This window comes from Odontesthes bonariensis, chromosome 2 (genome assembly GCF_027942865.1).
Source record: "Odontesthes bonariensis isolate fOdoBon6 chromosome 2, fOdoBon6.hap1, whole genome shotgun sequence".
Lineage (NCBI taxonomy): Eukaryota > Metazoa > Chordata > Actinopteri > Atheriniformes > Atherinopsidae > Odontesthes > Odontesthes bonariensis.
In genome coordinates, this window is record NC_134507.1 from 36,319,636 (window position 1) to 36,343,924 (window position 24,289).

General features: G+C 47.6%; 4 non-coding genes and 3 pseudogenes across 4 annotated transcripts; 4 read left to right on the forward strand and 3 right to left on the reverse strand.

The window, feature by feature from the left end:
• The first annotated feature begins 460 nt into the window (after positions 1 to 460).
• On the forward strand, positions 461 to 638 carry LOC142370375 (U2 spliceosomal RNA; annotated as a pseudogene).
• A 364-nt stretch (positions 639 to 1,002) lies between these two features.
• On the forward strand, positions 1,003 to 1,120 carry LOC142401307 (5S ribosomal RNA; annotated as a pseudogene).
• Positions 1,121 to 1,723: 603 nt separating this feature from the next.
• Positions 1,724 to 1,836, forward strand: LOC142373354 (U5 spliceosomal RNA). Its single transcript, XR_012768461.1, has one exon. It is a non-coding gene; the product is annotated as a U5 spliceosomal RNA (small nuclear RNA).
• Positions 1,837 to 2,140: 304 nt separating this feature from the next.
• On the forward strand, positions 2,141 to 2,331 carry LOC142367875 (U2 spliceosomal RNA). Its single transcript, XR_012767197.1, has one exon. It is a non-coding gene; the product is annotated as a U2 spliceosomal RNA (small nuclear RNA).
• A 4,071-nt stretch (positions 2,332 to 6,402) lies between these two features.
• On the reverse strand, positions 6,403 to 6,545 carry LOC142366549 (U1 spliceosomal RNA; annotated as a pseudogene).
• Positions 6,546 to 7,093: 548 nt separating this feature from the next.
• Positions 7,094 to 7,257, reverse strand: LOC142402588 (U1 spliceosomal RNA). Its single transcript, XR_012773398.1, has one exon. It is a non-coding gene; the product is annotated as a U1 spliceosomal RNA (small nuclear RNA).
• Positions 7,258 to 8,764: 1,507 nt separating this feature from the next.
• On the reverse strand, positions 8,765 to 8,924 carry LOC142366718 (U1 spliceosomal RNA). Its single transcript, XR_012766859.1, has one exon. It is a non-coding gene; the product is annotated as a U1 spliceosomal RNA (small nuclear RNA).
• Between the last annotated feature and the right edge of the window lie 15,365 nt (positions 8,925 to 24,289).

Sequence of the window (24,289 nt, forward strand, 5' to 3'; positions counted from 1 at the left end):
ATGAAGGAGCCGGAGCTACACACAAAAAGGTCAAAGCAGCGACGGCCTGGCTCTCCGGGTGAGGCAGGTGGGAAGGAGCAACAGGGTGGGGATCTCCTCTGAGCACCACGACAGGATCCCGAGAGACCTACTGTTTGGGGGAGCGAAATGAGTTTCCCTGGGTAGGGACTCACTGCGCTCCTGCACAAAAAAATGGACTTGGAAGAGAGCATTTTAGCTAATGCACTCCTTTATAAAGACACTCAATACAAACTGCTACTCGCATGAGAACTACTTCACATGTAACTTTTACCTTAGACAACATTGACCTTATCTGTAATATCCCATGGAAAACTTGTTTTATTGTTGTTGTTTTAAATGTGGTTATACAGATTACACTTATTTATTGATGTTTTTATTCATAGGTAAAACATATGTCTTAAATATGAAGTTTTTATGAAAATGTGATGTATTAGTGTCAATAAATTTTTTCAAAAGAAAAAAAATCTGTTCTTATCAGTTTAATATCTGATACGTCCTCTATATGAGGACTACATATTAAATGGATTTTTAGGCACAGGGGTTGAAAAAGGGGCTTGCTCCGTTCACTCCACGCATCGACCCGGTACTGCAGTGCCGCCGGGAACGGTGCACTCTTCCCAACTCTTGTGAAATAACAAAACCAGCGGTACATGGTGGTAGTTTCAGGGAGCCATTGTATTCTGACTTCTAAAATGGAACTATAATCTTTAGAAAAGACGCAGTTTATGAGCACGTCGTGGGATTGAGCTTCCCTGGTTTCTCTGTATGACCATGAACACCAAACTACACACAGAGAACAGAGGAGCTTGACAGACACACACTAAGTTATCTGAGAGTCCCATTTTCAGCTGCAGAGAACAATCACATCAGGGAAGTCGACGTGCAGGCTCAACATCAGCCTCTCAAGCCAACTCTCTGGTGAAATAGGGGAAACGTATGGTTCCAGCACCTATGTAACACATATTTGTCACGGGGACTGTGGCTTACGGCCACACCGCCCTGAACACCCCGATCTCGTCCAAACTCGGAAGCCAAGCAGGGTCGGGCCTGGTTAGTACTTGGATGGAAGACCGCTTGGGAATACCAGGTGCTATAAGCATTTTTCTCTCTTCTCTGTGCATGTCTTTTGTTGAAACATCTGTTGATCACCCTGTGATCCATCTTGCTGATCCTGGATCTGCTAGGTGTCCCAGGTCATGGTTGCCTTTGATCCTCATACATTTAACTTTGTCCTGACAAAGGAGCAGTTCCAAAAAGTCAAACAGGGACTGCCTTTGCATTTGACGCAGTCAAACTGCATGCGCCTGGAGAAGCCAAAAGGCTTACAGCACCTGGTATTCCCAGGCGGTCTCCCCATCCAAGTACTAACCAGGCCCGACTCTGCTTAGCTTCTGAGATAAAACTCTGGCTTTTAGTCTGCGAAAAGAGAGTGAAAGTGAACTCCACTTTGAGATGGCTCTGGGATTGGGCCGACTGGGAGAATTGCTTGAAAAAAACCTCTACACCCAATGAGCGGTCAGAACAAAGCCTCAAGACCACTAGTCTTTTGCACAGAGTAAAAGACAAAGCAGCCATTGAATAGGGCCCGATTGTTCCTACCTGGTCGGCCGAGGAGCCAGCGTCTCAACCAAGCAAAGCTCACCGTGGGGAAGGTGGCTATGCCAACTAGCCTGATGCACTGCTCCCGCAGTGTCAAATACTCGTACTCTGGTTTCTCTTCATAACGTACAAGTCTTTCGCCTTTTACTAAAGACTTCCGTGGAGAGCAGCATTAATGAGTTGTTTCTATTTTTGGAAGGCTTTACCTTTGCGGGTGAAGCCCATTCTGTCTGTGCAAAGGAAATCTTCTTGCTGTGCCAAGTGACTTCTCGGAGTAGAGTCACCTTATTTCTTGAGACCGTGCCCATGTTCAAAGCTGGAGCGCTAAATTGTTGTTGTTTGAATGGTGCTCAGTGGAGCGGGCGGGAGTGCAAAGTTGTACCATCTGAAACGGCTGAAGAGTGCTCACTGCAGCGGGTGGGCGGAGGTGCAAAGTGACGCTTTGTAGGCAAAAAAAGAGCACCGCCACAAGTGCGCATTGTGCCAGGAAGGGCTCTCGGACGTGAAACAGTGGAGGGTTATCGCTTCTCGGCCTTTTGGCTAAGATCAAGTGTAGTATCTGTTCTTATCAGTTTAATATCTGATACGTCCTCTATATGAGGACTACATATTAAATGGATTTTTAGGCACAGGGGTTGAAAAAGGGGCTTGCTCCGTTCACTCCACGCATCGACCCGGTACTGCAGTGCCGCCGGGAACGGTGCACTCTTCCCAACTCTTGTGAAATAACAAAACCAGCGGTACATGGTGGTAGTTTCAGGGAGCCATTGTATTCTGACTTCTAAAATGGAACTATAATCTTTAGAAAAGACGCAGTTTATGAGCACGTCGTGGGATTGAGCTTCCCTGGTTTCTCTGTATGACCATGAACACCAAACTACACAAAGAGAACAGAGGAGCTTGACAGACACACACTAAGTTATCTGAGAGTCCCATTTTCAGCTGCAGAGAACAATCACATCAGGGAAGTCGACGTGCAGGCTCAACATCAGCCTCTCAAGCCAACTCTCTGGTAAAATAGGGGAAACGTATGGGAATACCAGGTGCTGTAAGCATTTTTCTCTTCTCTCTGCATGTCTTTTGTTGAAACATCTGTTGTGACACAGATTTCTGAATAATATGCATCCTATTCTAATACAAAGCTTTTATACTAGTCTCATGCCATTACTACATGGAACAATTTTCTATTAATATCCCATAGTTATACAGATTTATAACTACAGTAATGCAATCGTGTCAGCCTCTGTGCTTTTTTCCCCTCTATAACTTGTAAACTAAACAACTGGTTATACTATACAGGATGGCTGTGTGTGTGTGTGTTAGTGTGTGTGTGTCTGTCTGTGTGTGTTTACAGAAGCAAATGGATCCTCTGATGCCTGTGCTGTCCATCCTGGACACAAGCTTCCCTAAGGACAGGCAGCAGTGTGTGCTTGGGATGACCAAGGAGGCCAAGGACTTCCTTAAGGCACATGCACGGGACCGTGAGACAGTGGACAGTAGGCTGAGAGACTCAGACAAGGCTTACAAAGAAGGTGAGAAGAGTGCATGCACAACCCTGTGCTTACAACTGCACTACTGTCTAGGCATGATTACTTTAATTTTGTTCCCCCTTATTTATCTGTCTACAGCTTTGAAGAAATGCCAGATCGTCACACCCTCTCCAACTGAGGCGCAAGTCCTGGGGCAGCTGGTGACGACCTTTGGCCAGTACACCAGCAAGAGCTTCAAGTGGCTGGTCGAGAATGATGTCGGCTACTGCAAATAGTAAGTGTGGTACACTAAATATGATCGCCATGTGAATAGTGTTATAACTTAATAGTACTGTATCACTATGTTACATTACTATGCCATTTCAGCATCGTCGACCGCCACATGAAGGAGATGAGGCACCCTGAGAAGAGGAAGACCATCAACGACGAGTGGCTGAAGGAGCAGCTGGTCAAGTACGCGCACCTCTTCACCACCGTCTCGTGCCACCTGGAGGTGAATGTGGACCGGGCCATCTATGGACAGGGGAGGTTCAAGTCGTTCACCTACCTGGAGATGTGGCAGTGGTACAGCCTGCACAAGAGGCTCCTGGCGGATCCTCAGGCTGGCAGCGACGCTGAGAGGAAGAGGGCGCAGGAGGCCTACACGTCGGTGACACAGTGGCTCCTCATGAAGGAGGATGACATCAATTCAAAGGCCCTGAAGAGGTTCAGAAAGTACATTATGGACAAGGAGGTATGTGTGCAGGTGAACATGTGTATAAAGGAATAACATAACAAATGTATTGAGCACAACTGAAATGTAATATTCCTCCTAATACCTCAGCAGGGTGTAGCCACTCCTTCCACCGCATCTGCTTCCTCCAACAAGCCCCCAGCAGCATCTGCAGCAGCAGCAGCAGCACCACCCACCACCAGCAAGGCCCTCCATCACCTCCTCCTCCTGCATCTCCCTCCATCACCAGCAAGGCCCCAGCAGCATCTGCAGCAGCAGCAGCAGCAGCAGCACCCACTGCCACCATCAGCAAGGCCCCTCAATCACCTCCTCCTCCTGCATCTCCCTCCATCACCAGCAAGAATCGTCCATCAGCCACACTTACCTCCACCACAAAGCCCCCTTCAGCACCAGCAGCAGCAGCAGCATCCCCCACCACCACCGCGAAGCCGAAGAAGAAGGCCTCCTCCAAGTCGGCTGCCCCAACACCATCGCCTGCCACCCCAGCACCCCGTGCAGCTGTGCCTACCTCTTCACCGGTACCCTCCTTCTTTGCGCCCCGTCCATCAGCCACCACTGCCAGCTCAGCAGACCCCAGCTGGGAAGACGACGCTCTGCTTGTGGAGGCTCTGTCCACCTACGAAACACAAGGTACATATTCATTTAACACAAGTTGTATTAGTTTACTGGCTAATAGCACACAGATCGTGCATGTCACATCCAGTGGGCTGCTGTAATGAAAAGCCTCATTCCACAGTGTGGATATACTATAATCAATGTGTTTTGGGTTTTTTTGTATTTACAGAGAGCCAGTCACAGGAGGCAGTTGGTGGTGAAGACGCCATCCTGTTTGAAGGATGGCACAAATCCTGGGAGGCTGAGGACAGCGGGCTGCCCGAGCAAGACATTAAGTGGCTGAAGGAGGATGAGGAGAGGGGGCTCTTTCTGAAGCCGCGGCCCTTCTCTGACATGTACGGCAGGAAGAGGTGGAGGAAGGTCCTGAAGAGTGAAAAGATGTGGTTCCACCCTCCCGAGATGCCCGGTGTGGTGGATGGCAGCACGGTCCCCGTGGCAGACAGTTTCTTCCGACACCGCGTCTTCTTCTGGAGGCCAGTTGGTGTGTGGTGCTACAGCGTCCGCTGCACCGAGCCCGGCTGCCCTGCCAAGGACAACCCGAAGGCTTTCCTGTACCGCTGTGGCTACGGCAACACGGTGAGGCCCATCTGTGACATCAACGGCTGGTAAATGACTGATACTGAGGCCCAGTGACTGATCTTGACTGAACTTTTTTTTTCTCTTATCTTTGATGTCACTTTATGTTGTTGTTTGTGTATATAGTTTCCTGATTGCACTCCTACATGCACATGTATACAGTTCTCATTTTTATTGTTCACTTACACTTGATTTCTTGTTTGTTCCCATATCTGCTGTGGCACATACTCCACATGGCTCTTCTGTCTGCCGACTGCTCCTGGTCAGTGAGTCTGTCTGTCTCTCTCTCTCACACACACACACACACTTAATTTCAAATATCTTTTCATGACAAATGTGCACTATACATGTCTTCACTTTGTTTACCAAATGAGCACGCAACTTGTTTGTTCCCATATCTGCTGTTGCACATGGCTCTCTCTCCTGTCTGCCCACTGCTCCTGGTCAGTCAGTCTGTCTCTGTCTCACACACACACACTCTCCCTCCACCTCCACCTCACCCGCCCCCCCCCCCCCCCCCCCCCTTCTCGCTCTCTCTCCCCCTCACACACTTAATTTCAAATGTCTTGTCATGAAAAATGTGCACTATACATGTCTTAACTTTGTTTACTAAATGAGAATGCACTTGAATAAATGCACTTCAGCCATTAAAGTGCCTTGAATCGCAGTAGCAGTGTGTTGTGTCATTTCTTATTCCAAGTCAACACTTTCAATGTTCTCCTTCAATCTATTCATTATAATGTAACCTACCAGTAATTATAATCATTCATGATATACCATCATCTGTAATAATAAACACATGAACAGCATACAACTGTGAAGAAATAAAAAAGTTTATTGACTTAATAGACAATGTTGCAGAGGTAACAGTGTGTCATTTCGCCCATAATCAATGTCTCCATCACCATGTAGGCCTCAAACCAGCGGGTCGACCTATGGAAAGACAAAAATAAGAGCTTTAGAGGTTTTGTTTACGTTCACATCCACATGTTTCTAAAAATAGCCACACCAATTAGTCTCGTGTCTTTTTTTAACCACCTTTTTCTTTTTTTCATACAATACCAAGTACCAGCTGGTGGGTGAAAATAAATAAATCACTCAAATGAAGTGATCAATAGACAGCAATGCAAGCATTAAAACACGATTCAATGTCCAACACTCCCAATTAGACAAAACACTTGTATAAAACGATCATTTAAGTCGTATTTTGTACATTTCCCTAGATTCACCCTGCCACAACACTTCACCACATGGCCTGGCAGCTTTTGACAGCTAATTGACCAATAGTACAGCATGCCCATGATTTCCCATCCCTCCCTCTCCATGGATTTGATTGACAAATCTTTTACCCAATAATATTCCTTATTTGTCTTACAGTCTACATCCGATTTTGCACTTTGTACGCGCTGAGGGCCATTCGCAAGAATCAGCACAGCCGGTGTGCAATGGCTGAGCCTCATCCTGGGTGAACCACCTTCTTGATCATGGTATCTCCCCTGCCAGGTAAGTATGAGTTGGAACTGTCAGAGGCTGACACCTCTTTTCCAGGTGCCTCACTCGGCCGGACGGTGCAGCAAATTCAACTGTCTGCAGTGCCATGCCAGCAGCTAACCTGAATCTGAAAAGCTTGCAGATTAAAACAGTCCGGCTTTTCTTCATCTTTCTGATCAGTTCTTGTTTCAACAACCAAGGAACTTGGAGCACAAATTGATTTAGTTTTTCCACTCTCCCCATCTCTAGAGCCACACCCACCCACACTGGGAAAATTCTTAGTTGAGGCAAACCCTCACGGCTTAATATCTCCAGTGCAGAAATGCTGCCGTATTCTCATCTCGTTGTTGCCATCACTAAGGCAACGCCCACCTGCCTGGGGTGACTGCACCGTATGACCTCACCTGACAACTGCGCAGCTGCATATCAGCTGTGCAGACCTGCCGCAGCATTCAGCAAACCTTGCAAAACATGGGTTTTAAAGATGGAAAGGTGTCGTTAAAGCAGCAACGCCAGGACAAAAACCAAAGTAGAGTTGCCCAGGGATATTCACGTTATACAGTCAAATCAGGGGAGAGCGCGAACGCAGTCCCCAACTACCAGAAATTATGCAGTCGAGATTCCCACATTTGGGGAATTCGCAAGGGTCAGTACAGCCGGTGTGCAATGGCTGAGCCTCGTCCTGGGTGAACCACCTTCTTGATCATGGTATCTCCCCTGCCAGGTAAGTATGAGTTGGAACTGTCAGAGGCTGACACCTCTTTTCCAGGTGCCTCACTCGGCCGGACGGTGCAGCAAATTCAACTGTCTGCAGTGCCATGCCAGCAGCTAACCTGAATCTGAAAAGCTTGCAGATTAAAACAGTCCGGCTTTTCTTCATCTTTCTGATCAGTTCTTGTTTCAACAACCAAGGAACTTGGAGCACAAATTTATTTAGTTTTTCCACTCTCCCCATCTCTAGAGCCACACCCACCCACACTGGGAAAATTCTTAGTTACATTACATTACATTTACATTACGGTCATTCTGCAGACGCTTTTAACCAAAGCGACTTACAATAAGTGGGTTCAACATTGGTAGGCAAAAGAACTTCAGGTCACAAGAAATCATAAGTGCATTTCCTTCTAATACCAAACAGCTAAGAGCAAAACTAGTGCTAGAGTAAGTGCGTTAACCAACCAGCCTCTCACGAACTGCACACCAGTCACAGCGGGGTGGGGATGCAAACCCTGGTTCGGGTAGGGGGTAATGAAAATATAGAGGGTGCCAGTGGTGGAGGAAACAATAAGTGCGTAAGGAACTAGGACGGCGCAGGTGCTGTCCTAAGAGGGCGGATCAGGGTAGTTTTTCCTGAAGAGATGGGTTTTCAGCCTACGGCGAAAAATGGGCAGCGACTCAGCTGTCCTGATATCAGTCGGGAGATCGTTCCACCATCGGGGTGCCAGAACAGAGAAAAGCCGTGACCGTGTCGATCGTGCGCAGGGACCCCTGAGTGACGGGGCAGCCAGGCGCCTGGTGGCCGCAGAGCGAAGTGGTCGGGCGGGGGTGTAGGGCTTGACCATAGCCTGGAGGTATGAAGGAGCTGTTCCTTCCACTGCCCTGTAGGCCAGCTCCAGAGTCTTAAACTGGATGCGAGCAGCTACAGGGAGCCAGTGTAGAGAGCGGAGAAGGGGAGTGGTGTGGGAGAACTTGGGGAGGTTGAATACCAGACGAGCAGCAGCTTTCTGAACCAGCTCCAGAGGTCTGATGGCAGAAGCCGGGGCGCCAGCAAGGAGGGAGTTGCAGTAGTCCAGGCGGGAGATGACAAGAGCCTGGATGAGCACCTGTGCTGCCTTGTCGGTGAGGAAGGGGCGAATCCTCCGGATGTTGTAGAGGAGGAATCGGCAGGAACGGGTCACTGATGCGATGTTTGGCGAGAACTGTCGTTCTCGCCAGTTTAGTTGAGGCAAACCCTCACGGCTTAATATCTCCAGTGTAGAAATGCTGCCGTATTCTCATCTCGTTGTTGCCATCACTAAGGCAACGCCCACCTGCCTGGGGTGACTGCACTGTATGACCGCACTGTATGACATCACCTGACAACTGCGCAGCTGCATATCAGCTGTGCAGACCTGCCGCAGCATTCAGTAAACCTTGCAAAACATTGGTTTTAAAGATGGAAAGGTGTCCATAAAGCAGCAACGTCAGGACAAAAAACAAGGTAAAGTTGCCCAAGGATATTTACATTATACATTTAAATCAGGGGAGAGCGCGAACGCAGTCCCCCACTACCAGAAATTAGGCAGTCGAGATTCCCACATTTGGGGAATTCGCAGAAGATTTCCTAACTGAAGTGCAAAAGTCTACGTTTCTTGTAGACAGTTACGGCCTGTCATTGGCCTAGAGTCTACGTTAAATGTAGACTCTAGGCCAATCAGAGAGGAGTCTACATTCTAAATGTAGACTCTAGGCCAATCAGAGAGGAGTTTAATTCTAAACGTACACTCTAGGCCAATCAGAGCGGCTCTTGGCCAATTCAAGCCAAACCAACTCGCGAAATACTGAGAGGCTGCTACGAAGGTACAGTTTGTTACTACGATCATATTCTAGCGATATACCTCTGTAATTGATAAAAAATGTCCCGCATTTACCTACTACGATCATATTCTAGCGATATACCTCTGTAATTTATCAAAAAGATCACCTGTTCATTTGTAATAGGCTACAAGGTTTTTAGCGTAAAGCTGGGTGACCGTAGGGTGTTAGCAACGCTATAAAGTTTATTTTTTAGCAACAAAAAAAAAATACAGCATGGCTATATTTATATCGTTTTCCTTTCTACTTTGTGAATGTCACATCAACAGATAACAGATAACGTTTTTAACGTTGTAACATGGAAGTCGAGTGACACCAGCGGCAGTACAGGTCTGCAGCCAGACCCTCTTGCTCGTCTGCGATCATATTCTGGCGATATACCTCTGTAATTTATTAAGAAGATCACCTGTTTATTTTTAATACAAGGTTTTAAGCGTAATGTTAAAGCTGGGTGACCGTACGCTGTAAATATCTCCGCGTTGCTCCATGGGTGTTTTGTTTAATCAACGCTATAAAGTTTATTTTAGCAAAAAAAAATATACAGCATGGCTATATTTATATCGTTTTCCTGTCTACTTTGTGAATGTCACATCAACAGATAATAGATAACGTTTTTAGCGTTGTAACATGAAAGTCGAGTGACACCAGCAACAATGCACAAGCGCTCTTTCAAGCTGCAACTCTGTCAAGTGCGTCTGTGATTTGGCCCGGTGACATTATTTATGCAAAAAAAAAAAACTATCCACCTCGTTTGTATGAATTTTAATACGTGTTACATTTGCCTATTGTACATTTTCAATTCTGGTGGCAATGCTATGGCTTTTGCCTCCATTTGTCTAATAATAGTGACTATTGCAATGGTTATAATGATCATGATATTGCTAAAAGTCTGTTGACAATTTCAGGACATGGATACTTTGCTGCCAGCCCTCAACATACTGAACACCAGCCTGCCGGTAGAGAGGCAGCAATGCGTTCTGGCAGCCTCCAAGGCAGCCAAGGCCCAGCAGGGGAGAGGTCAGGTTTGTCCGATGGACGACAAACTGAGGGACCCCAAGACTGCCTTTGAGGAGGGTAAACATCTTGGCATTGCATTTATACTATAAATATATAAGTAATGACAATGTGGTGCACTAGAGCTTTTGCTTGCCTGTTCACTGAGGTCATAACATGTTTCGTCTTCAGCAAAGAGGCGCTGTGGCGTACAGAGGCCGACTGAGGCCCAGTACTTTGGGCAGCTGGTCCTGACCTTCGGCCGCTACACCGGCCGGACCTTTAAGTGGCTGGTCGAGAACGACGTGGGCTACGTCAAGTAGTAAGCATTTACAAGAAAAACCAAAGCAAGCCAGGAACAGTTTTCCCTTCACTGAAACTAACAGCGGTGTGTGTGTGTGTGTGTGTGTGTGTGTGTGTGTGTGTGTGTGTGTGTGTGTATTTCAGTCTCGTCGACCGCCACTGTAAAGAGAGCCGGCAGCCGGAGAAGCGTGGGGCCTTAAACGAGGAGTGGCTGAAGGACAGCCTGCTGCAGTACGTGGAGCTCTTTCCGGCCATCTCCTGCCACCTCGAGAGGAACATGGACAAGGCCATTTACGGCATGGGCCGTTTCCGGTCGTTCACGTTCCTCGAGATGTGGCAGTGGTACCAGCGCCACCAATCTGACCCTCAAGCCGGCAGTGAGCAGGAGCGGAGGATGGCGCAGGAGGCCCACACCTCAGTAAAGCAGTGGCTGCTGATGCGGGAGAGTGACATCACCTCGAAGTCACTCAAACGCTTCAGACAGTACATACTGGATAAAGAGGTAACTACACTGCATTCTGTAACTACACTGCAAAACCCAATAATAATGTAATAGCTCACACTCACCTGTAATTCACAGAGCGCCACTCCTCCTCCTGCTGCTGCCGCCGCTGCCACTTCAAGGGCCCCTGCTGCAGCTGCCACCTCCCAGGCGCCATGGTCTGACGACGCTCCGGACGACACTGCTCTGGTGGATGCCCTCGTCACCTTCGAGAGCCATGGGGAGCCCATCTCCGCCAGTCAGCCTCCTCCTGTGTCCACCGAGGGTCCCGAACAGCCGTCGCCACTCTCCACCAGCGTGCCAGCTTCTCCAAAGAAGTCTACCGGCAAGAAGGGAAGGCGCAGCAAGCAGCAGAAGCCGTCCTCACAGCCCTCCACCAGCACGGCTGCCTCAAAGCAGCTCCTGCTGTCCTCACAGCCCTCCACCAGCACGGCTGCCTCAACACAGCACAAGCAGCTCCTGCTGTCCTCACAGGCGTCCACCAGCACGGCTGCCTCAACACAGCACAAGCAGCTCCTGCTGTCCTCACAGCCCTCCACCAGCAAGGCTGCCTCAACACAGCACAAGCAGCTCCTGCTGTCCTCACAGCCCACCAGCAAGGCTGCCTCAAAGCAGCACAAGCAGCTCCTGCTGTCCTCACAGCCCTCCACCAGCAAGGCTGCCTCAACACAGCACAAGCAGCTCCTGCTGTCCTCACAGCCCACCAGCAAGGCTGCCTCAAAGCAGCACAAGCAGCTCCTGCTGTCCTCACAGCCCACCACCAGCACGGCTGCCTCAAAGCAGCTCCTGCTGTCCTCACAGCCGTCCACCAGCACGGCTGCCTCTACTGAGTCTCCTGAACAACAGACGCCCGTGCCGTCCTCAGCGCCTGGTCAGGGTCCCCCTGATGCTCGTCCCGAGGAGCCGCCGTCGACCTCACAGCCTGCGTCTGCCACCACCTTGTCACAGAGTGACTCTTCTGTAAGTGTAAAATCACAAAATACACAAGCAATGTTAATGCATTTCACAAAATCACCACATTATGGAAAATAAATAACTAAATGTTGTGCGTTGTTGTACACCTTGTGTCTTGCAGGTGGAGCTGGAAGGCTGGGTGCGCCTCTGGGAAGACCCCAACGGAATCCCCTCTGCCGACATCCCCTGGCTGAAGGAGGACAGCGAGCGAGGCCTCTTCACACCAGTCCAGGTCTACAAGGACATAAAGGGCGCCATTAGAAGGCGGCGAGTGTTGAAGTCAGACCGGATGTGGTTCTACCCACCCGAGCCACCCGGCTTTGTGAGCGGCGGCATTCCCACTCCACAGGCCTTTTTCCGAGGCCGCTTTTTCTTCTGGCGTCCCGTCGGAGTGTGGCGGTGCTCCCTGAAGTGTCCGCGCGGAGAGAAGTGTGCCGGGGCTGGAGGCAACTCACACCTCTCCAAGTCTGGCTACCACTCCCGGGTAAGGCTCAGTCTCTGCACAGCTGTGCTCAGAGAAATACACACATCAGCATTGACTACTTAACCTTGTAGCACCCAAGCATACGAATAATCATTGAAAAAAATCATTTTGGCTCTTCTTGCATCTTTTTGGGTGGGAATACACCAATATTTTTGGAATTTTTGAAATTGGGCTATTTTTAATCATTTTAGGCAATGTTGCATATTTGCAACTGTGGGCTTTCCTGATTAATTTTGTTCACACAACCAAGTCATTCTCTGCAGATCGTTTGGCAAAAAAGGTATAGTGAACTGCCGCTACCACAATAAAATGTATGTAATAGACCTTTATTGAACATTCTTAATACAAAGTGCGGAACGCAACCATCATAAACTTTCCATTCAACAACAAATCAAACAGATTTCACAGATCTTTGTTGTGAAAAAGTGAAGCACACATAAAATGCAAAAAATGTAATGTAAATAAATAATGTAAATAAATAAAAAGCTTGTTGCATATCTGCAACCTGTGATTGACCTGTGATTCTCTCTCTCTCTGTTTTAGGTACGTCCCATCTGTGATGTGTTGGGCTGGTACACCCTGGCGACAGAGGTGTTGTCGTGCGGGCCGTGTCTCAAGGCTGCCAGAGGTGGAGAGAGCGGACCCATGGGTCGGTGGCTGGCGTGGGACGACGCCATCCTCCGGCAGCTGAGCGAGGCACATCGGGCCAGGTTTCCCGCCATGCTGACTGCCAGGCGAGGGGTGGACAAGACCATCATTCGCCTCCTGCGTGACAGAACGGAGGGTAACACGATGGTCAAGGTGTGGCGGCAGGTGCAGGAGAACCACCTGGAGGACTACCACGAGAGGAAGGACCTCTACACCACACTCCTCATGGCCCTGGTGGAACCCAGAGGCATCGTCTCTGCGCTGGGCCACAGGGAGTTCCAGGCACCGCCCCCTCCGAGAGCGGTTCCCTGCGCCCGGCTCCTGCGCCACGCCTTCCTCCTGGCCGAGGCGGACAACGTGCAGGATTACAGGAGCCAGATCCTGTCCACGTTCGGCAAAGTGCTGAAAATGGACTCCACGAAGAAGGCAAGTTAACCAAAAGTGTGTTGCATACAAGTACTCACAGGGAAACACCACATTATGCAAAGCTAAACTGTATTTGTTTGTTTGTTTTGTTGTAGGTGGTGAAGAAGCTGTCTGGGGAGGGCAAGGGCTCGGCTGAGTGGTTCACCAGCATCGGCAACGAGCTCTCCCAGATCGTCAGCTTTGTGCTCACCTGCGAGGAGTCGGTGGAGAAGCTGGGGCCCATGTGTCGTGGGGTGATGGAGAGGTTCCGCCTCGCAAACCAGCCCGTCCCCCAGATCCTCTACATCGACCGCGGCTGCTGCAAAGCACAGGGTCCGACCGCGGTGGAGATCATGTTCCAGTCCTGGGTGGATGAGGGGATGGTGGTGAGGCTGGACATTTTCCCATGGCTCCACCGCTTTGACGCCGCTCTAAGAACGGAGGCTCACTCCAAATACGGCCCCTTTAAATCCGCACTGGTCGGGGCGGTGCTGGCCTACAACCGCGAGGACATCCAGCTCCTCATCGCTGCCATCAGGGCCAGAGACCCAGCCACCATGGAGGTGGTGAGTGATGAGGACGTGGTCCGGCGGTACGTCTCCCGGGACCAGCTGAAGCACCATGTCCGGCGCGTCACCCTCGGGGCCCAGGAGACGTTTCGCCTGGTCCACCTCCTCATCGAGGACCTGAAGGGTCCAGCAGGGCAGGATGAGAGCGGCGTCAGCCTCTTCAAGTCTCCTGGTAAGAAAAAAAACACCTCACACACGCACACACACACACACGCGCAAAATGACTACAGCTCAACATGTTTGTGTGTTTACAGCGGCCATTGATGAGATGTGGGCAGCCCAGCAGCGACACCTGGAGTGCATCCAGGACCCCCCAGGCATGGTCATGTATCGTGTCGCCCGCACCACCACCATCAACGGTGTGGACCTCCCGTATTATAAGGGCCTGCGTGGGAGCAACAGCCTGGAGGGGTTCCATAAATCTTTGCCCCACATGATTCCAGGTAATCTAAGGGGGAAAAATACCCCCCAAAAAACACGTTTATCACATTGCATCATTCTGATAATACCTGTTTGTTGTGATGTTCAGGTCCCCACTGTGCGGCGCGGCCTTATCAGGTTTACCTGATAAGCGGCATCGCCAGGTGGAACGCTGACCGCAGCTCAGACGCGGTGTTTGGGGGCGGAGGGCGGCACCACCGGGTGTACTCTGCGCCGCTCATTGACCGCCTGAACTCCCGCTGCCAGCAGCTGTTGGGCGAGCCAGTGGAGCGGAACTTCCGGGCCCCGGCTGATGTCCGGTCCGATGAGCTGCTCGGGCTGGAGTACCTCTTCAGCCAAAGCACGGGGGAGGCGTTCTCGCTGGAGGGCATCGTCAGCGACGGTCCTGGGCCGGAGGAGGAGGTCGTTCAGCCTGGGGAGGTCGACCCAGACGCTGACGAGGCGTACCAGAGCGAGGAGGACCGTACTGATGTGGAGCCCCACATCAGACTGACCAGCAGCGAGACTGCTTCGGTCAACCCTCCTGCCTTTGTGAGTCCAATACATACTGATAGAAGAGAATACAGCGATACATGTGACCCGCTAAAAAAAACAAGACATCGTATACATTGAAACTTACCTACTTTTCTGTGTGTGTGTGCGTTTTACAGGACGATGTCTGCAGTGTCAGTCCTCTGCCCGGGTTCCAGAAGCTGGAGGCTTTCTGTGCTGCGCTGCTGGAGGTCGGCTTGACAGAGCAGAAGCTGCTCCTCAGCACAGCAGAGCGGAACAGGGTCCTTCATGCCTGGAACGCGGTGGAGGAGCATGACAAGCAGCCACAGCGGTACCACCAGCTCTACCGCACCCACTGGGGCAACACGCTATATTGTCGGACCAAGAGGGACGACCTGGCTGACGCCGCCGTGGTCCAGCGGGTAAAGATGGCTAGGAGGTACGCGCCAGCTCAGCAGGACATCAGCCCGCAGCACAACAGGCTGATGTACGTGCTGGTCAAGCTGCTGTGGCTGCGCAGCCCTCAGGCCTCTCGCTCCAGCCCTGAGAAGGCCAACATTCTCAAGGCCTATGAGAGGATCCAGCACCGGGTCTTGGTAGAGGACCCCGTCCTGTGCAAGGCGGGCATCCCTCTCCCCAAAATTAACACCAAGACGGTGAGAGACTTCATCCGCCAGCAGGAGAGGCTGGTCAACCTCCACGCCACCAGGCAGCCAGCTGTGACCTCAAAGGCCGCGTCTGTGTCCTGTGAGCAGCTGCCTCCTGCACCGCGCCAGCCGGACGTCCTCCCTCCACCCGACTACCCCGTGATGGAGTACGTCCCCACGCCCAGCACAGCCGGCACCAAGGTGTTGAAGGGTCGGACCAACCTGCTGCTGGAGACGCCGCAGCCTCCTCCACAGCTGCTCCGTCTGCCGGTGAGGAGAATCCCCACCACCTCCACCATCACCAGGCCTCCTGCAGTGCTGCCCCTCGTCTCCTGCTCTGCCCCGTCCACCATCACCACGCCTCTGCTGCCCCTCGTCTCCTGCTCTGCCCCGTCCACCATCACCAGGCCCACTGCAGTGCTGCCCCTCGTCTCCTGCTCTGCCCCGTCCACCATCACCACGCCTCTGCTGCCCCTTGTCTCCTCCTCCACACAGCCTGCTGGTCAGGCCTCCATCCCGCAGGTCACGGCGTCTGTACCCATCAGGCCAGGTGTAAAGCCGCCCTCTGGACAAAGTGCTGTGGTAGGGTTGTCGTGGTCCCGATCGACTCTGTACAAGAGAAAGCTGGCAGACCCCCCCACTGAGCTGGGCGTGAAGGTGCAGCGTCTCCCGGCCTGCAAAGTTTGCGGGCACAAAATCCAGGGACACAAAAAATATAAAAAAAAGACATATTGCCCTGAGATTCACCGTTCACCCTCCAAAGGACTGGAAGACATAGTTTTCAAAAACTTTGAACACTTCATGTCCGTTGTGGACGGACTGGAGGAGTGAACGGTCGGCCCTTTGTAAATAGTGTATATAGTTGCTGTGTTCATGTTCTGCGTTCTGTGTGTTGTTCTCTGCACTGTTGCCCTGTTTCATTCACTTTATGTGGGGTTGTTCTCTGCACTGTTGCCCTGTTTCATTCACTTTATTTGGGGTTGTTCTCTGCACTGTTGCCCTCTTTCATTTACTTTATGTGGGGTTGTTCTCTGCACTGTTGCCCTATTTCATTCACTTAATGTGGGGTTGTTCTCTGCACTGTTGCCCTATTTCATTCACTTTATGTGGGGTTGTTCTCTGCACTGTTGCCCTATTTCATTCACTTTATGTGGGGTTGTTCTCTGCACTGTTGCCCTATTTCATTCACTTTATGTGGGGTTGTTCTCCGTGTTCTGGTCTTAAAGTGCCCTTTAAAGTTGCACTTCTGTGATGCTCTGTAAACTGTGCCATTACATTTTGTATTGCTCCACAATGCCATGCAATTCATGGTCCTCTGTGCCCTCTCTGAGTGCCCTTTAACGCAGCACCTTTTGTTGTTCCTCGGCACTGCACCCTCTGGTGTCAACATTGCCCTTGGATGCTGTTTGCTGTGGTACTGAATAAAAATGGTCAGTGCTACAGTCACAATAAGTCGTGGAGTGTCTGTCAATTGATTCAACAATAACAGAGCCTAGTTATCAGAAATAAGGGCCATATAAATAAATGGCTTCTAGGGAAGTAGCATAAGAGGCATAGGAGTAAGTGATAATCAACAATACTTTATTGAAAGAAAGGGAGCAAAAAAAATACATGGCATGAATTTTGAATAGCTTTTTGTTCATACACACACTTGAGATATAGCAAAAGTATGACAATAAATGCATTTAACACTTTATTCTGTTGATTGACATGACAAAACCATGCAAAAGCATGCCAGGAGGGGACTTTTGTGTGCAAATGGATGCAGGGGGCTTATGGTTGGTGCAACTATAAAATTGTGTGCCATTTGTGCTGTAATATCCTGGTCCTTCCTGGTCCTTCCTGGTCCACAAGACCTGGGGGAAGGCATATGCAAATTACTCTTGAGGTCAGTGACATCAGAATTCTTAATTGCACCTACATGGACTCTAAGCCAATGGCGTGCAGGATCAATTGCACTCCTATTCAGCACATCGCCGTTCCCAGAGCCGGACAGTAACGGAGTACATTTACTTGAGTACAGTACTTAAGTACAATTTTGAGGGATCTGTACTAATGTACTCGAGTATCATTTTTGGGGAGTACTCATGACTTTACTCAAGTACATTTGAGAGGCAAATATTGTACTCTTTACTCCGCTACATTTTTATCCTTAACCGTGAGTAAAAAAACAAAACAGAAAAAAAAAAAAACTCAATTTGTCGTTTCTCTCTCAAACGTGATTGGATGGTGCAGGCACCACTGATTGGGACAGCCTATCAGCAATCACCTTCAGCTTTCCGCCAAAGTCAACTCCATGGTCAGATTAGATGAGAGAAACCCTGGACACAACAATGGAAGAAGACGCAGCAGGTCCATCCCAGGAATGTGCCAACTCGTGGCCCCACCTCGCCAGACTATTTCAATTTTCTGAACAAGTTAATGATAGTTTTCGCTTCAAGTGTTTGCTCTGTTTACCAAAAGAGAACTTCATCACCGCCTACAAAAATTCATCCTCCAACTTGCGGAAGCATGTCAAGGTATATACATTGAAATAAACTTCCTTACATTTCTAAGCTAGATTCCAGCTACAGAAAAGTGCACTAAATGATTGGCTATCTACGATAATGCAGCTTTTTACATTCTCGGTTACGTTTGAGTAGTCAAAGCCACATGCACCCGCCAATTTGCCACCTGTAGCTAGCCATTCAGATGGCTAACTTTGGCCTGACAATAGTGAGCATAAGCCGAGACAAGCTAATCGTGTAACACCTGCTGCAAGACAGAAGCCCGTAACATCAGTTACGGTATTTTAGCTTTGTTCCGCTGGACTTTAGAACGCTGGAATTAAGTTACAGCGGAGTTACGGCCATGGTTACTGCACTCTGCCTTTGTTTTACCATGCACCAATGTTAAGATAGGGTTCGAGTTTTGTTTACTGCGCTGGAGTTACGGTGTTATGGTGGCTAGCTGCCTGCCAATCTGAACTCACTGACAGAAAACAACGCGAATGGGTTGCTATGCTGCGTGTATAACACGGTCAGGTTCAGAGGTGTGTCAACTCAGAACACTGCTACATTGCCTTCTTTTCTGGTTTAGGTTCATTGATTTGCTTGATGAAAAAACACATACATACAATTGTTAGCTGAATTTTCTGATAATTTTCTGAAATTACACATTTATGTAAGCTGAGCATTTGTTTTTATGTTCTTGAGTATAGTATGTGTTTAACAGTCTGGTTCAAATGTGGATGCAAAAATCCATTAAAACTCTAGCAGAGGTTTGCCAGTGTTGCCATTGTGCTATTGCCTTGCAAGTGAGAAATGTTAAATAAAGCAACATGATGCATCTTCAAACATCTGACTGTAGTACTTTTACTTGTACTTGAGTAAAATTTATCAAGGGGTATCTGTAATTTTACTCAAGTAAGGAAACTGTGTACTCTGTCCGCCTCTGTCTGTTCCACAGAAAAATGCAATGTTTTTTGCTTGTTTTTTTCAATGAAAAAATCAAATCTATAAGTCTAAATATCAACATAAATCAGCAAAATAATAAAATGATGCAATCCTTAAAACCACCTAGGAATCAATCAACTATGATGTCAGAATTCAATAGAGTTGACCAAAAAAACATAGAAGAAACAGTCCAGCATCTTAAATCATCAACATCCTGTCTTGACACAATGCCATCTGACTTCTTTAAAACTATTGTAAGCTCTGTCCAAACAGATTTGCAGCAAATAATAAACTGCTCACTTCAATCAGGCACGTTTCCTAAACCCTTAAAGGTCCCATGGCATGAAAATTTCACTTTCAGAGGTTTTTGAGCCTTAAAATGAGTTCCTCTAGCCTCCTTAAGTAGGGTGACCATACGTCCGTATTTCCCGGGACATGTCCGTATTTCACTTCCTGTCCCGGGCGTCCCGTGAAATACGGACATGTCCCGGGAAATACGGACGTATGGTCACCCTACCTTAAGTCACCCCAGTGAGTAGAAATTGCGAAATGTATTCACAGAGCAGTACAGCATTTTCTCCATGTTTTGAACAGAGCGCCTCCAAGTGTCTCGTTGACTCAAGGCTCCTGGTATGACGTCATGCCAGGATAGAGCTCATCAAAATTTCCCACCCCCTCTCTCCGCCACGCCCTCTGTCTCCACCCACTGCTGGTAAACTACCTGTATCTTACCCGCCCAACTCATGTGGAGTAGACCGAGACTCGCCACGACTGAAGACAGTCACAGAAGATACAGCAATGGCTTCCAAACGACATTACCATGCGAAATGTACTGTGCCAGGATGTGAAGATGAAGAGAAGAATATGTTTCCGCTTCCATCCTCTGTCCCTTTGAAAACGGAATGGCTTAATTTCATTTAGAGGGACGGGTGCCCATGCATGTTCCAAAGAGCGTCAGTGTTTGCGCGACACATTTCAGAGGAATGATTTCACAACTTGGGACAGTACAGGGCAGGTTTTGCCCTACACCTGAAGTTGAAGCCTGGATCAGTGCCAAGCCTTGCCGGTCCATCAGCTACCCACACCGATCAAGTAAGTCATAATTATTTGCTAGCCGCTAGCACTTTATGGGTGACAGCTAACTAGCCAACATTAGCTGTGGAGGTATTTATCCATGAAACCTACACTGCGCTACAAAACCAATACTCTGTTAAACTGGTTAGATTTAGAAAATTGGTTGTAAAACAAGACATTTGTCTTTTGACCAAGTATCTTACGTGTAGGGGACTACATACAGCATGAATACTTAGGTAAGCAAGTCTAGTTATGTTCTGCGGCTAGATACGTCTGTTACACGGAAAATGACGCCCGACGATAACAATTCATATTTTGTAAGCTTTCTTTCGATTGGTGACTTTATATTTTGAAAGCATTTGTTACGGTTTGGTGACTTTTTTTTTTTTTTAACGTCGAGTCGTTTCTGCGTCTTTCGTGTGTGATATGCGATCGGGTGTTGTGGCTAGGTGAAGGATGTTTAGCAAACGTTTGCTGACTTCCCTCGAACATACACCATTACGTATCTGTCAATTCGAACACAATTTTGACTTCAAATCTGTCGTGACTCGTCAGTTTATCACGAGTGTAATGCTCGGCTTTCGAACCATGAGATGTGTGCTCTCTGTCTGCATCAGGTTCACTCTTCACTGGCCAGCACATCAAGTGCTCACGTCCAGACATCCCGGAGCAGGGATGCTGCCTGCCAGACTGACCCCATTGTCAATAGGACTGCAGCCACACCGAAGAATGTTGTCTTTCTCTATACTGGAATGCTTTGCAGGTGAGATGTTTTACCTTGTAGTTGTTGAAAGTTTTTGTTGTCTGAAATGTCATTATTGAGCCGGGTTTCTCCAGCACTATAAGGCACAAAACACCTAGACCAGGTCCCCTGAAAAGATTGTCTTGTGAATGTAATTTATATTTGATTTACCAAAAAATGTATACTTTTAGGGGGTTTTCAGATCATAGTTCCTATGAAACTTCACAATATATGAAAAGCTTTTTCCAAAATGTTTTATACCTACTTTCAAAAATATTGTTTTATTTGTTACTACCATTAAAAGCAGCATTTAAATGTTTCAACATGTTATGTAAATCTCAGCTGATATCACTTTCCTGATGCTTGAAATCAGATTTTTAAAAAGTAATAAGAACAGCTTCTATAGCATTTTGGAAAAGAGCTTTTCATATGCTCTCCCATGATGATGCATGTGTCTCTACCAGCTAACCCCCACCACCATGACAAATGAAAATTCTGTGAGAAACACCGTTTACATTGTTTCTTGTACTTTCAGACTGTACTTGGCGGCGATCCACTTTAATGAAAATGCAAACCGACCACAGGCCCAGACAGCAGACGGTGTCCCTCTCTTCAAAATCTCCTTTCCCAAATCCAAGAAGGGAGAGTGCACAGTCAAACGTCAAAAGACTAAGCCAACCTTTGGTAAGACCTCAAAAGTTCAAGAATTCAAGTCCAACTACTTTGGCCTTTATCAAATTTACTGAGGTTAATTCCAACAAATAGGAATACAAAAAATGTGAGAAATAGAAATCTAAACAAAAATATATAGAACAAATATAAATATATAAATAAACATTGAAATGTACAAATGTTGTGTGTGTACAGTGTGTATGAATGTTCTGTGTGAAAAGGGAATGTGGATGTCCTGATGGACCTAATTTTTCACACGCGAGGCAGTCTAAACCCGGTGCAGTGTCCTTCATCATCGGGGTACTCGGCACGGATACGCAGGACCACACAGGCAGGAATGACCACTCTGATCCGGCGACCCAAAAAGCCCCAGCACCACGCCACGAACCGCCTGTAGGCCAAATACCTGAAGCGCCTGGAAGAACAGATAGAAAAAATGACACTTGAAGAGAATGTTGTTGTTCTTCTGTTATTGCTATGTTGTACATATTTACATATTCCTATGGATTATTCTTGATTGTGTTTTAATAATGTCTTGTAAATAAATCTACAAACACTCTTCATACTGTCTGCATAGTTGAATTATCAGGCTCTGTTGGGTGGGTGTACTGTAAACTCTATGTATGTGGCTATGAGTGATTATTTTACAACGCTTACCGATGCGTTCTTCTCAGGCGTAAACTGCCAAACAGGTAGATCCAATGTTTACAGTGTTACCTGAGGGATCTCCATGCAGCATCTATTCTCCCTTTCTGTGGGCATTATCTCGCAAATTCCACATTTACACCTATTATTTAAAAAAAAAAGGCAGTGTAATGATATTCTGTTTTCAGGTAATGCCGGCAAATATAACAATGAAACATCTTTAGTGGCAAGTAAATGAGTTAACATGTGAGCATGGAGAATAATTACATGCTGGTCAGACTACTATCATGTTTTTTGCATGCCATAGGCTACTGTATAACTACATGGGCAACGCACAGCTGGCTGTTCCCAGTGAAGACAGGCTACTAAAAAGGGGTACACAGAAATATGTGGCATAAGTTTCACTTCGTGTAGTTACACTTTGGATCCAGCACTTGGTCAGGATATGATGAGGTATGTTTTTTTTTTTTTTTTGTATATTACAGCATGTAAACCTTTTTGTCTAGAAAACTTGGTTATAAATCGCTCCCCTTATGTCAACACTGGGTGGAGAATCATTTGCATGTTGGCAATGTGTACTATGGGAAATACTTTGGCAGTGTTACTGTTGTACAATGCAAGGCGACATTGAGAAAGTTACTTGGTGTAGAGACTGGAGATGCCAGCAGCCATACTCACTAATGTTAGCACTGCAAGTACGTGCCCACATTGCAAAATAAGTTGGGAACTTATACGTTTTGTAAGCAAAAATAATATTTTAGGTAGTCCTGATGTAGTGACTAATTTCTGCTCTAATTAGGCTACCGTAGGCTAAGCGACTGCTATCTGCGCACCTCAGTGGTTTGGACCGACCCAACTATAAACGTTTCCAGACATAACATTTCAAACTCACCATTCTGAGACGTTTTGCTGAAGGCGCTGCTGATCTGCAGTTTGTTGCTGAACTGCCTGCGCCTCGGCTTCAGGGTCCGATTCCGGGTCGAAGGCGAACGGTACGATGGTTTGCTCACCTGCCATTTCTATTTTTTTTCCTACTAGCAGGCAGCTAACATGCGCGGAGCCAAAACAGAGAATCAGACACGCCCCCATTCAGCCATGACACACCCCTCGCGCTCCTCCTTGCTTCTCATTAGGAAAACAGGGCACTGGAGAGAGCGCTGAAATGCGGCTTTCTTCTAAGTGGCCAAATCTGCGTTTTTCGGGTGAATTTTGAGAACGCCTGGGGGTATAACATCCTGAAGCCTCCGAAAGCCCATTTAAAGCGCCGCTACTATACCATGCCATGGGAACTTTAAGAACTTAAAATCAAAATTACTATTTAAGATAGTAATTAAATCTTTTAGGCGATGTGAAAACCGTTTGCTGTGACTTTCAAATATGATTCAAAAACGGGACGTGTTTCTTCAGATAAACTCCTGACCAACTGTGAAAAAGCAGTGAAAATGTCTGGCCTGTATAAACTTTGTGATGTCAAACAAGATCAGAGAGACATCGATTGTGATGTCACCACAGTGATGACATCACAACTTTGTGAAGGCTTCTGTTCTGTCTCTTCTGGTCTGTGGTTCCAACCACAGATTCTGGATGGAACTGAAGTCCGGATTCCAGAATGTTGATTTGTGTTCTCTGTTAATCTCTGGACGACTTCAGCTGATTACTTCCTGTCACTGTCACGTTGGAAGGTCCACTTCTGCCAGTTTTTCAGCAGCCAGTATCATGTTTTCCACCAGCAGTGCTTTCCAAGACAGAATAATGTCAGTTTGTTTAAAATGTTGCCAAAATAAACTATTACAATTACAACAAATGTCATCTCAGGGCACTTCAGTAATAAAGTCCAATTCAGGCCAATTGGAGTTCAATTCATTGAAATTATAATCCAATTAATTCAGAATGAATCCAATTAATTCATACAGAGCAATTGAAAAACTATTTCCTAGCTAAGGAAACCAACAGATGGCACCGAACTGGCACTATTTCTAATTAGATAGAACTTTTTAATAGTTCTAAGATCATATCTTTCTGGTTTTATTTGCATTTTACAAAGAGTCCCGAGTAATTATGAAAGTTGGGTTTTAATTTGAAGAAAAAGCCTCAAAATAAAGTGATTTTTAGGAGTATGCAGGGATTCATTTCCATCTAATGAACAGCTCAGTTAAATTAAACAGTGGGCCGTGTGAGCAGCAAT